The sequence below is a fragment of the Macaca fascicularis genome, chromosome 16, assembly GCF_037993035.2.
Source record: "Macaca fascicularis isolate 582-1 chromosome 16, T2T-MFA8v1.1".
In the NCBI taxonomy this organism is placed as follows: domain Eukaryota; kingdom Metazoa; phylum Chordata; class Mammalia; order Primates; family Cercopithecidae; genus Macaca; species Macaca fascicularis.
This window is the reverse complement of record NC_088390.1, coordinates 80,062,470-80,075,300: the sequence shown is the minus strand read 5'-3', so window position 1 is coordinate 80,075,300 and position 12,831 is coordinate 80,062,470. Positions and strand designations below refer to the sequence as shown.

Below are 12,831 nucleotides of genomic sequence, written 5' to 3'. Positions count from 1 at the left end.
CCTGCCCGGTACCAGGCACCGCTGTGATACATCCGAAAGGATACTTGGACCTCCTGCCCCTCTCTGTCCTGTCTTCCTCCATCAGACCTCAGCCCCCAGCTTCTCAGGCAGGACAGCAGGGAGGCTGGCTCTGCCTCTTACTCTCAGAACCTTACTCTGGCCTGCTTGTTAAAAAATTCCACCCTTAAGAAATATCTAATGTAAATGACGAGTTAATGGGTGCAGCAAACCAACATGGCACATGTATACCTATGTAACAAACCTGCACATTGTGCACATGTACCCTAGAACTTAAAGTAGATACATATATATATAAAAGTAGAATTTCACCCTTAGACAGGGAGGCAGCAATGCCGAAGCTTTCTCGGCTCCACAGTCAGAGCTGCCACTTCTGTGGCAGGTGTTTCTTTGAGGTCTGTTTGGTCTCTTCAGTCACAACCACCCACCTCAGACAGGATGTTGTGTGTTCTCGGGTATCAGAGGAAGTATTTGCAAACAGGCCCATCTGTTCAAATGAGAACCAGGCTCCTCTCCCAAGCCTCACAAGGTCGCAAAGCCGGCGGTATCAGAAGCTCTGCCGAATCCTTTATTATGTGTCTTTCCAGCCAGCGGCTGATGAGAGATCATGTGTGTGCTGACTCTCAGCTCTTTCAAATCATGTTGATTTGAAATTCATCTGATCCAGAAGGGGCCGGTCCTCCATGTTGGCCATTTCAGGTCAGCTCCATAAAGGATGCAGAGGATGGGCTTTCAGGATGGAAACACACGGCTGATATTTGCAAAGCTAGTTCATCCAGGAACATGAGTACAAGGTGAGTTTGGGGGAGTGGGTAAGGTACAGGTGGCAATTAAGTCACTGCGGTGTGACTCCCGTACTGTCAGCGAAAAGATTGACCTTCCTGGCTGGGCACGGTGGTTCATGCCTGTAATCCCAGCACTTTGGGAGGCCGATGGGGTGGTGAATCACGAGATCAGGAGATCAAGACTAGCCTGGCCAACATGGTGAAACCCTATCTCTACTAAAAATACAAAAAATTAGCCGGGTGTAGTGGCAGGCACCTGTAGTCCCAGCTACTCGGGTGAGGCAGGAGAATCACTTGAACCTGAGAGACAGAGGTTGCAGTGAGCTGAGATTGTGTCACTGCATTCCAGCCTGGGCAATAAAGTGAGACTCCATCTCAGAGAAAAAAAAAGGCCAGGCACGGACGCTCATGCCGGTAATCCCAGCACTTTTGGGAGGCTGAGGTGGGCAGATCAGGAGCTGGGCAGATCACAATGTCAGGAGTTCGAGACCAGCCTGACCAAAATGGTGAAACCCCATCTTTACTAAAAATACAAAAATTAGCCAGGCATGGTGGTGCCTGCCGGTAATCCCAGCTACTTGGGAGGCTGAGGCAGGAGAATCACTTGAACCCAGGAGGCAATGGTTGCAGTGAGCCGAGATTGCGCCACTGCACTCCAGCCTGGGCAACAGAGTGAGACTCCATCTAAAAAAAAAAAAAAAAGATTGACCTTCCTGATTCTATGAACCGTGGCTGATGTCATGATTACCCAGAAAATAATCCCACTGGCTGAATTGTGAAGCTAAAGAATTCTGGACCCCAGAATTCCACTTCACCAGTGACAGCAGCCAATGAAGGAACCATGTCCACATACCACACTGAGGCTAAGCCTCCGGACGGACCTCTCCACTTTTCCCTTAGACTTTGTCTCAGTATAGTCCTATATGATGTCAAAATAGCTTCCTAGGTTCAGCCCAAATCTCTGACTCGGGAATATGGAGGTTTAAATGGTCTAAAATGTTCCTGTATGAAGGCAGATGAAAGAGACAGAGGAACCCCTTCCTTCAGTGACAGTGGGGTTGCTTCTTATAAAGGGCTGATTTTGTGCACTTTTTCTGAACCTGAGGTACATTCAAAGCTGATTCTAAGTAAAACTATTGGGCAGTTCCACTTTTAATGTGTTCGTCCCACAGGTTCTTGGTACCTGTTTGAACTGCCCTAAAAACAATCCCTAAATCCATAGACCTTTGCTGTCACTGGTCTTAGTTCGGGTTCGCCCAAAAGCAGGTCCTGAGAGGAGGATCCTGTGTACCTTCAGGAGATACAGGACCACTGCCAGGGAGGCAGGAGGGTACACAGGGAGGACAGGCAGCAGGGGAGGAGGAGGAGCAGGGGATCAAGCCAGCACCCATGCTGGCAGTTGGAGCTTAATCCTCCGGGGTCCTCTGGTGACCTGTAGAACAGATGCCTCCAAGTCCTCCCTGCTGAGGGCAAGGTAGCTGGGGTATTTATACACCCAGTCCCCTCAGCCACTAGCTGAGGGCTGCTCTGGTGGGGGATATTCATTTCCCCTCTTCTGACAAAGCAAACTTTTACAGCTTTAGAAAAAGCCCTCAGGCAAAGAGATGCAGACACTGGCAGGTGGAGTCAACAGGAGACCATGGAAGCCACCAGACCCCGTCTATCGCAAGTCACAGCACACTGTAGCTCAGAGCCCAAGGTGACATTCCTGTCCTGGGCACAGGAGACAGGAGATTCAGCACCAGCCCTGGGCCCGAAGGCCTGAAGTGGCTGCTGTCTCAGGGCCCAGGGCTGGTGTCAGCCACGCCAGCAAGTGGCTACGGTGGGTGACAGCCACATTGCTGCCTTCTTCCTCCTTGTGTGCCCTGTCCTATCCTAGAAGGTGGAAGCCTCAGGACAGACACTTACAGGAGCCTCTTTGCTCGGTCCCAATGCCTCTACCCTTTCCTGCTGCCACCTGGACCACAGAAGGCACGGCCAGGCCTGGGGCAATAATATGCTCCTAGAAACATCTTGGCAGTCCTTAAATCCAAGACCAAAACACAAGTGCCCTACGGCTGGAGACAATCAACAGTGATTACAAAAGGGCCGCTGTGTCCTTTGCTTTCTGGCAGCAGCTGTTCCTGTCATGCGGTCTGAAGCAGTCCAGATGTGTTTGCGCAGGGTGCGGAGCCAGGCCCTCCCAGAAGCAGGGATGAAAGAGCGGCGGCCAGAGCAGCTGGTACACAAAAGAGGCTGGTGCAAACCAGACCGGGGGCGGGAGGCCTCGCAAGCCACGGGTGGGCCCGGACGTTTCTATGGACAAGGAGCCGGCACTGCGCGCAGCACGGCACAAGAGGCAGCGGCATCCACAGGCCTCAGGGCCCAGGGCTGGTGCTGAATCGCCTGACTCCTGTGCCCAGGACGGGAAGGTCACCCGGGGCTCTGAGCGGCAGCATGCTATGGCTTACATTAGGCGGGGAACCCTGGAAGAACAGGCATTTTCTCCCAGCAGCACCTGGGCCTGAGCAAAAAGGTGTGCAAAAAGCCTGGCCGCTACATTTGCAGCACAGAGGGCAGTGCAAATGGTGCATCAGCCAAGGAAGAAAGGCCGATGCAGGGGTCACGAAAAGACAGGGCACATCACAGCACCAGTCAGGAACTATGAGGTGGGGGTGTGGGGGGCAGCATGTGAGAGTCTCCTAGGACAGCCATCAAGTGCCACAGTTATAGGATAACAGGTTTGGCTTCCCCCAAACCTGTTCCTCTCCCAGTTTTCTCCACCTCAATAAACAGCAGCTCGCTCCCCAGTTCTCAAGCCGAAACCCCTGCAATCATCCTCCACTCCTCTCTGTCTCCCACACCCCTCGCTCTAAAAGCTCTACTTTCAAAATGCATCTACAGTCCGGTCCCCTCCAGCCACTTCCTCCGTTGCCACCACAATCCAAGCTGCTGTCGTTTCTGCCTGTGTATAAACATAGCCTTGCCCTCCGTCCTCTCTCAGCTGTTCTCTGACGGAAGTCTCTTCCTTGCGCTTCTCTGCACTTGACCCGTTACCTACGCACGTGCGCCTTCGACGATGATCTCTCTCTCTTTCTCCCCAGTGGAATGTGGACCTGACCACTTACCTACGCATGTGCGCCTTCGGCGATGGTCTCTCTCTCTTTCTCCCCAGCGGAATGTGGACTTTGCCTCTTTGGCTTTTCTGCTTGCCCAGTGCTTTGAAGAGTGCCTGGCATAAGGCGAGTAAATATTTGTTGAATTCATTCCAGCTGAAGACTCCAGACCCCGCAGGTGTCCCTCTGCTATCGGTTTGTCTTGTCCCTGTGCTCAAGGGTCCTGAAGCAGCTGCTAATATTTTCCCCGCAGGGAGAGTGAGCAAGAAGCAATCTTACCCTGGAATGCTGGAAGAAATACTCGACAATGGTAAGCAATATGGAGGTAGGAACAACGTCACTGCACCATTTCTGTCTAACCCTCAGGGGATCTAGCCTATGCCACTGCACTGTCTCTATCTAATCCTCTGGGGGTCTAGCCTATGCCACTGCACTGTCTATATTTAATCCTCTGGGGGTCTAGCCCAGTGCAGCTGCTCCAGACACTTGTTGAGATGAATTGAGTGAACAGCCTCCCTTCCTGGTAGCCCAGGCTGGCTTCTCCCTCCTGCCTAGGGGTTCATCCTCTGTGTTCTCTTAGCTCCCTGAACGTTTTTCTAAATTAATGCATATGTGACACTATCTTAAGTGTGACTCCTCTGACGCTAGCAGTGAGACTTTATTCTTGGTATCCCTGAGTCTGCCTGGTGTTACTAAGTCCATATTCTAACACATGAGAGCTGCTCAGTAATGGCAAATGGTGAATGAATGAGTGAGTGAGTGAGTGAAAAAGTAAAAGCAAGATGGTCAACCCTAAACCAGAGTTAGCTGAAACCTCCTATAACCAGCAGGCACAACTACCACCCAAAGATGGTACGACTGGATGATCCATTGGAAAGACACATCCCTGTCCAGGCTAATGGGAGAGGCAGATGCCCACATAAGAGATGCATGTGGATACATCCAACAGCCACATCTCAACACATGCATAGCTGCAGGCAGCAGCTCAGAACCAGCAGGTGACAGGCAGGCCAGAGCCATCCAGTAAGGCTCCCTGAGCCCTGGCAGGTCCAATCCAGGCAGAGCCCTAACTCTGCTCAATTGCAATCTGTGTTTATGGGCCCATAATCAAATGGAAACTGAAAGTTTCTCATGAGAATCATCTGTCAAAATTGTGTGGTGTCCAGGCCCAGCGCTGGGAGGCTGGGTTATAAATTCAAAGCTCCACTCCAGCTCTGCTCCATCTCTGGGGACTTATGGGCCATTTTTCAACCCAGCATTAATCCGAGGAACTCGATCTTCGATCAGACACTATGTCTAACAGGCTGGGTATTTGGGATACTGATTGTCCCCTGTGGGATCGGTGCGGGGAGGTGGGGGGCGGAGGCGGGGAAGTGGGAAAAGCGATCATGGGAGGAGAATCCATGAGCCAAGCTCAACTCTCCTACAAGCTGAGCCGCTTGCATAGCCACCTGCATCCCGGACCCCACCTGGCAGCTGCTCTTCCCTGAGCAGACACCTCCAGGCTCTCACCACAGCCCGTGGCAACTACAGAATCCTGAACCAAAGGACCTGGAACAAAACCACCTCTTTTAAAAACATGGTTTTCCTAATTACAAAGGAGCTCAATGTAGCAAAAGTGGAAAACCAAAAAGCACAAGAAAAAGAAAAATTGCTCATAATTCTCTACCCTGGAGAAAAGCTCTTTAACATTTTTGCTACAAAGATTTCTAGCCTTCTTTCTCTCTCCTCCCAGTCTTTTTTCTTTATAAACGCACGTACCATTGTACATACTATTTTCTAGCCTGCTTTCCCTATCATTCATGCCCCCTTCCCCTGATCCTAGTCCATTATGACCATTCTGCCACATCACTATCTTTCTTACAACATGGCTTTTAATAGCCACATTCATTTTCTTGGTCAGTCCCTTTTATTGAACAACTGGTTGGTTTCCATTTCTCCAATACTATAGAAGATTCTGAGAAGAACATATTGTACATAGATCTTTGTACAAATAGGAGTCTTTCCTTAAGATAAATTCGTAGGAGCAAAATTGTGCGGGGGGCGTCAAAGAATCTGTACATTTTAAAAAGTCATTTGATACTTTCTACACTATCGCTCACCGTGTTTTCATGTCTTTAGAAAGCCAACTATGAGGCGGGCGTGGTGGCTCACGCCTGTAATCCTAGCACTTTGGGAGGCCAAGGAGGTTGGATCACTTGAGGTCAGGAGTTTGAGACCAGCCTGGACAACATGGTGAAGCCCTGTCTCTATTAAAAATACAAAAAAATAAGACTGGGCGCAGTGGCTCATGCCTGTAATACCAGCACTTTGGGAAGCCGAGGAGGGCAGATCACTTGAGGCCTTTGATCCTGAGGCACAGGAGTTTGAGACCAACCTGGCCTCAACTCGGAGGCCAACATAGTGAAATTCTGTCTCAAAAAAAAAAAAGAAAAAGGAAAAGAAAAGAAAAGAAATAGCCAACTATTGGGGGGATAATTTTAACTGGTAACCACCTTTGAGTAATAGCAGAGTAAGGACACTTCGTATCTGCCACTAACAGGGCCAGACGGTTCCTCTCTCTGCTTACACTGGTTCATAGTTCTGCTTTCTCAGAATCACAGTTCATCTCCTCTGGCTATAGCTCTGGAGACACGGTATGGTTTAAGAGTAGAGGCTCCTCTTAGAAAATCAACTCTGAGCCCCCAGACTCCTTCTGACAGCGTTAGGTCTTCAGAATGTGTTTAAAAGGTAACACGGAGGCCGGGCTCGGTGGCTCAAGCCTGTAATCCCAGCACTTTGGGAGGCCGAGGCGGGCGGATCACAAGGTCAGGAGATCGAGACCACAGTGAAACCCCGTCTCTACTAAAAATACAAAAAATTAGCCGGGCGCGGTGGCGGGCGCCTGTAGTCCCAGCTACTCAGGAGGCTGAGGCAGGAGAATGGCGGGAACCCGGGAGGCGGAGCTTGCAGTGAGCCGAGATCGCGCCACTGCACTCCAGCCTGGGCAACAGCGTGAGACTCCGTCTCAAAAAAAAAAAAAAAAAAAAAAAAAAAAAGGTAACACGGTACCTGCGCTCGGTTTGTGAAGACTTTCACCTGAACACGGTTACTTAATTGGGTGACCTGGTGTGGGGACTGGTCTGGTGGAGTATGAAGGTAGGGACGATGAGTCGGCTGGCTTAGCAGGGGAAGAACAGCAAAGTAACAGCAATTAGAAGGGTTAAGAAGAGCAATCAGATGAGAAAGGTTTTGAATTGCCTGGGACCAGAGGGAATGGAGAAACATCTTTTCCGTCGCTGAGCTCTATGAAAGCTTGCATGCACACATGGGTATTGAAAGCTTCGAGTCAACCTGGGTGGCCCATCTAAATGCACCTAAAAAGTCACAAGGCACAGGGAGGTAGAGCAAGGCCCACTGCTATTTATCATCCATTCCTTGTACAAACTCGCAGAGACAACCTCTGAGCCTCCCACACAGAATGTTCCCTTGAAGAAAACACATCAGGGCACCCAGGGGACAGGGACAACCTTTGGGAAAATTGTAAATAGGGACAAAATTGTCTTTGGGGGTCCTTCCGCCTCCCTGGCAGTGACTTTCTTCCCTCCTAGTCTCCCCACCCTCCAGAAGTACAACACCAACTACCTGCTGCTGCTCTCAGCAGACGGCTGGCGAGGCGAGAAGAACACCGGCTTTCGGCCAGAGTGGCCTGCGTCTTACCTCACTGTGCAGTCTGGGGGAAATTACTAAACCTTTCTGATCTTGTTTTTGCATCTGTACAATGGGGAAAAAATGCTGGCTTGATTTCTTCTTGTTATGAAGTGAGATGGCTAATATATTCAAAAGTACCGGGCCAGGAGCAGTGGTTCACTCCTGTAATCCCAGCACTCTGGGAGGTGGAGGCGGGCAGATCACTTGAGATCAGAAGTTCGAGATCAGCTTGGCCGACACGGTAAAACCCCGTCTCTTCTAAAAATACAAGAAAATTAGCCAGGCGTGGTGGCGCATGCCTGTAATTCTAGCTACTCGGGAGGCTGAGGCATGAGAATCGCTTGAATCTGGGAGGTGGAGGTTGCAGTGAGCCGAGATCATGCCACTGCACTCCGCCCTGGGTGACAAAGTGAGACTCTGTCTTAAATAAAATAAAATTTTTCAAAAGTACCCAGCACACACTTTGCACATAATGGACACTCACTGAATATAATTTACCACATTTTCCATCTCGACATCCAGGGCTACCATTCCCAGGAGGGCTACAACACTGTGCGATGACCCTGGCTCCAGCCTGGATACTCTGATCTGTTTGGAAGGGACAAGATCAGCTATGTGATGCTAAATGTTAGTGATCCTTCAAGCATTTAAGTAAATTATGATGGATTTAACTACAAAATTGTTCTTGACAACATTGTTTCTAATACCTGAGAATCAGATGCAATCCAAATAGCAAATGCAAGACTAAATAAAATATAAAACATCCATATAATAAAACACTGTCAATATAAATTTTGGCCAATCTGTGAGGTTAAAAAATGGTAATACAATTTTTGGCATCCATTCACATTTCTTTAATCTTTTCATTGGCTCTCTTTCTTTCAGTGTTCACTGCCTACCCACATTGTAGGTACATCTTTATATTTAGTTATTTTAATTTTTTTCTTACAGGTTACCTAAATGCTTCGTAACTTAATAAATTGACTTCTCATCTATGATTGGTGCTATAAATATGACTTCCTGTTCACCCCTTGTCTTTTGACCTCAATAGTCTTTTGTCTTGATTTTACCCACATTGATGCTTTCATTTTTCTGAACTAGATTGATCATTCTTTTCCTGTGTGGTTTCTGGTTTTCGTTTCCCACTTTGGAAACTGGTTTCCAACTCCAACATTGTAAATATATTTACCCAAATGTCTTCCGGAACTTTTATTGCTTCATTTTTCTTTAATATGTTAATCCTTGACCCATCGGGGATGTATTTGGGTATAAGGAGTTAGGTGAGGATCCTGCTTTATTATTTTTTTTCGAAGGGTTGGCCAGTTAGTCTGACACTATTTCCTGAATAATCCCCCTTTCAGACAAACCATTTCAATAAATCCTTTTGTGAGGGGGTCACAGAACCCTTTGAGAATCTGAAAGCTGCAGATCCTCTCCCCAGGAAAAAATATGTGTCTATAACACACACTAAATTTCACAAACAATTCCCGCAGGGCACGTGGACCTTCTGGAGCACATCCGTTGACTCTCAAGAGGTCTGTAATCTCCAGTTAAGAACGCCCTCCTTTAAACAGAAGAAACAGTTCTTAAATAGCGGGATTCAGCCTCCAACACAGACCACTGAGAACTCATTTAGTAGTGGAAAACATGTTAAAAATAGTCCCACAACCTCCTCGAGGCAGAAGACTCTGGCCTACCATTAAGGTTATGGGATACTCCAGCCTTCCACCATCTTATGTCCTGGGAGCTTAAAACCTTCCACTCACCATTCTGCTGGCCAGTGCATCCAACAGACAGCGCGTTAACCTTTCTCTAGAGTGCAAGTAGCCCTCATTGAACAACTCGCTCCTGAACGAATGGGGCAGGTGCAGGTACACTGCTTCATGTGACTCAGTTTCCCTTGATTTATAGTCCTAATATTTTTCTTGACACAGGGTCTTGCTCTGTCCCCAGGCTGGAGGGCAGTGATGCCATCATAGTTCACTGCAGCCTCAAACTCCTAGACTCAAACAATCCTCCCTCCTCCGCCTCCCAAAGCACTGGGATTGCAGTTGTGAGCCACCATGCCCACCCAGCAGCCAATTTCAGACTCCGTTTTCCACCCCAGAGTTGCCTACACCTCCTGAGATCTGCTCTTTCGGGTTGTGTGTGTCCGTTCTCAAACCTTCACCCTCAATTCCTTCCCATGCATTGAAAGCCAGCGCTGGCCTTTGGGCTTTCTGGCCCTTTCAGAAATAAAGGTTTGAGCTGAGCTGCCCCTTGCACCCTCTTGACTTCTGACTCGGAAGCAGCAGCAGCTCTGACCAGGCCACAGAGCTCGTCTGGACGAGCCTTCCCTCTGCTGGGATCCTCCGGTGCTACCCCATTCCACTGGCTCTGAGGATTCTCAAAATTCTTACCTGGGAACTTCTGAGTCAGAAATTCTTGGGGAGGGACCCAGCAATGTGGGTTTTCACAAGCACCTCAGGGAGGGCCAGCTGTGTCCTTTGTGGGGACCAGGACAGAATGAAAACGTGGCGCCCCTTATTCAAAAAATATTAAGAATCTCAGGACGGCAACAGCAGACCACTAAAGCCTTTTGTGTGTGGGGTCTTTCTGAGTGTGGGGGTCTCTCTGAGTGTGGGGATCTCTCTGAGTGTGGGGGTCCCTCTGAATGTGGGGGTCTTTCTGAGCACGAGTATCTTTCTGAGTGTGGGGTTCTCTCTGAGTGTGGGGGTCTCTCTGAGTGTGGGGGTCTTTCTGAGTGTGGGGGTCTCGCTGAGTGTGGGGGTCTTTCTGAGTGTGGGGATCTCGCTGAGTGTGGGGGTCTTTCTGAGTGTGGGGGTCTCGCTGAGTGTGGGGTCTCTCTGAGTGTGGGGGTCTCGCTGAGTGTAACGGTCTCTCTGAGTGTGGGGGTCTTTCTGAGTGTGGGGTCTCTCTGAGTGTGGGGATCTCTCTGAGTGTGGGGGTCTCGCTGAGTGTGGAGGTCTTTCTGAGTGTAACGGTCTTTCTGAGTGTGGGGGTCTTTCTGAGTGTGGGGGTCTTTCTGAGTGTGGGGGTCTCTCTGAGTGTGGGGGTCTTTCTGAGTGTGGGGTCTCTCTGAGTGTGGGGGTCTCGCTGAGTGTGGGGGTCTCTCTGAGTGTGAGGGTCTGAGTGTGGGGGTCTCGCTGAGTGTGGGGGTCTCTCTGAGTGTGGGGGTCTCTCTGAGTGTGAGGGTCTCTCTGAGTGCGGGGGTCTCGCTGAGTGTGGGGGTCTTTCTGAGTGCAGGGTCTTTCTGCGTTTGGGTGGACCTGTGAGACTGTGCAGGTTACCCTCGCTGACATTGATGAGCACTCGAGTTTCGGAATCGCTGTTGCAGCCAATGCTGACGTTCACTGACCCAGCATTTCTCACCTGGCTCCAGGAACAGTTCTGGGCCTTGGCAGGTTCATCTTCTCACTGCTCCAGACCCCTTGTGTACAGACTGCCCATTATGGGTACATGAGTGACCTCTGGATGTCCCTTCTCCTGGCACTCCCCTCCTGGTTCTGGCCCTGTCCAGGCATGCATTAACACTCTAGTTAGTGTCTCTATGGCTAACTATGAGTGCCTTGTTCTGGCCTCAGCCAGATAAAAGAGAATCTCACACCCTTATTATTGTGGAGATAAAAGTTTCTCATTCACACACACACACACTCACATGGTTTTCCCACGTGCTCCTCCAACCCCTGCATGTGCACACACACACAAACACATACATTCAAAGAGGACCCTGCCTTGGTTTTGACCTGGCCTGACCAGGATGACAGCCTGGCATGCAGCAGCCCCTCTACTTGTCCCGAGAGAATCAGGCCCTGGAAGGATGGCGGGAGCCAGGACCTGAGGCTGGAGGCTGAACCTCTCCTTGTTTCCCACTCTCCACAAGCTTCACCAGTCAGATGCCCAGATGTGGCATCTGTTCCCAGCCCAGAGGCCTCTGCTACCCCTGACAATCCACTGCACCTGCGCTAAGTTTGAAATGTGAGTCTGTCAGACAACATCCACTCAGAGGAGGAGAAAGGCATTGTCCTGTTGGGGTGCTCATCCAGGCAGCCTCTGCCCCTGCCCTCTATGCTCTGAAATCCATCTCGTGTCACCAGCATTAACTTAGCAGCTACTAAGCTCCAGTCACTGTGCAGGGCACTGGGGGTCATGAGTTATTAAAATCTAGTCCCTGCTCCTGAGCAGCTGTAGTTCCTGGAGATGGAGAGAGCTGTCACAGTGACACGTTGCAACCAGTTCATGCCGGTTCATACCAGCTCATGAGAGCCTATGGCTAAATTTTCAGGAATATTACAAGCCCATCATCAAAGCATCAGTAGTTTAAAATTATCATCCTTGGAATATTTACACTATGGAAATTGGCAAATGCCCCAAATCAAGCCCTTTTGTGGAGGACGACTGCAGCTGTGTGATGCTGGGTGAGTGACCTATCCTCTCCAAGACCTCCTTTTAGTATATCCTTAAACAGGATAATAATTGCACCTCCTTCACTGACTACTGTGAGACTGAAATGAGATCATCCATAGCACGCTCACCATTCAGTGCCTGGCAGACAGAAAGTGCCCAACAATTCATAGCTGCTGTCATTTTTAGAATGCAATGATGTTATTATGCAAATAAGTAAGTACCACAGTGTACTTGGTATAGCTACAACGTTAGAGGAGCATAGATGAGGAAGTGGTTAACTCTGCCTGGGCATCAGGACAGCAATCCAGGAAGGTCTTGAATCAAGCCCTGAAGAATAAGTTGAATGTGCCCAAGTAGACCAGGTGGACCAGATGGGCCAGGAACAGAGAGGTTGTCCAAGAAGAAGGAATGGCGTGTGCAAAGGCAGGGAGGCATGGGGGGCTTGAAGAACACTCTGAAATGACTGGCCTACGGGACTAGCAAGGGAGTCATAATGAGCACCTACTGTCAGGCCCTTTGGAAACCATAATATCAACGGGTCTTCTCCACAAAGCCTATACCCTGCCCACTTTGCAGGGGAGCACATCTAAGCTGGGCAGGGCTACATGCTTTGCTTTGCTTTGCTTTGCTTTGCTTTGCTTTGCTTTGCTTTGCTTTGCAGGGGAGCACATCCGAGCTGGGAGGGGCTACCGTCTTTGACCACAGAGCAGGTCAGCAACTGAGAAGAGCTGAGCCTGAGTCTGTTCTGTCCCACTGTAGGACAGAACAGGGAGAGGACTCTGTTTCACACCAGCCTCCAGGATGGCCCACCTCTTCAAAGGTGGTGGAAACTGTTT

At 49.6% G+C, this 12,831-nt stretch overlaps 1 long non-coding RNA gene across 2 annotated transcripts; it reads left to right on the top strand.

Moving 5' to 3' along the window:
• Positions 1–595: 595 nt before the first annotated feature.
• Positions 596–8,431, top strand: LOC135967760 (uncharacterized). Of its 2 annotated transcripts, XR_010581984.2 has the most exons (3): positions 596–812; positions 4,152–4,208; positions 8,111–8,431. It is a non-coding gene; the product is annotated as an uncharacterized lncRNA (long non-coding RNA). The 2 variants fall into 2 exon arrangements; XR_012426431.1 differs by lacking the exon at positions 596–812 and having other exon boundaries at positions 3,027–4,208.
• Positions 8,432–12,831: the final 4,400 nt, after the last annotated feature.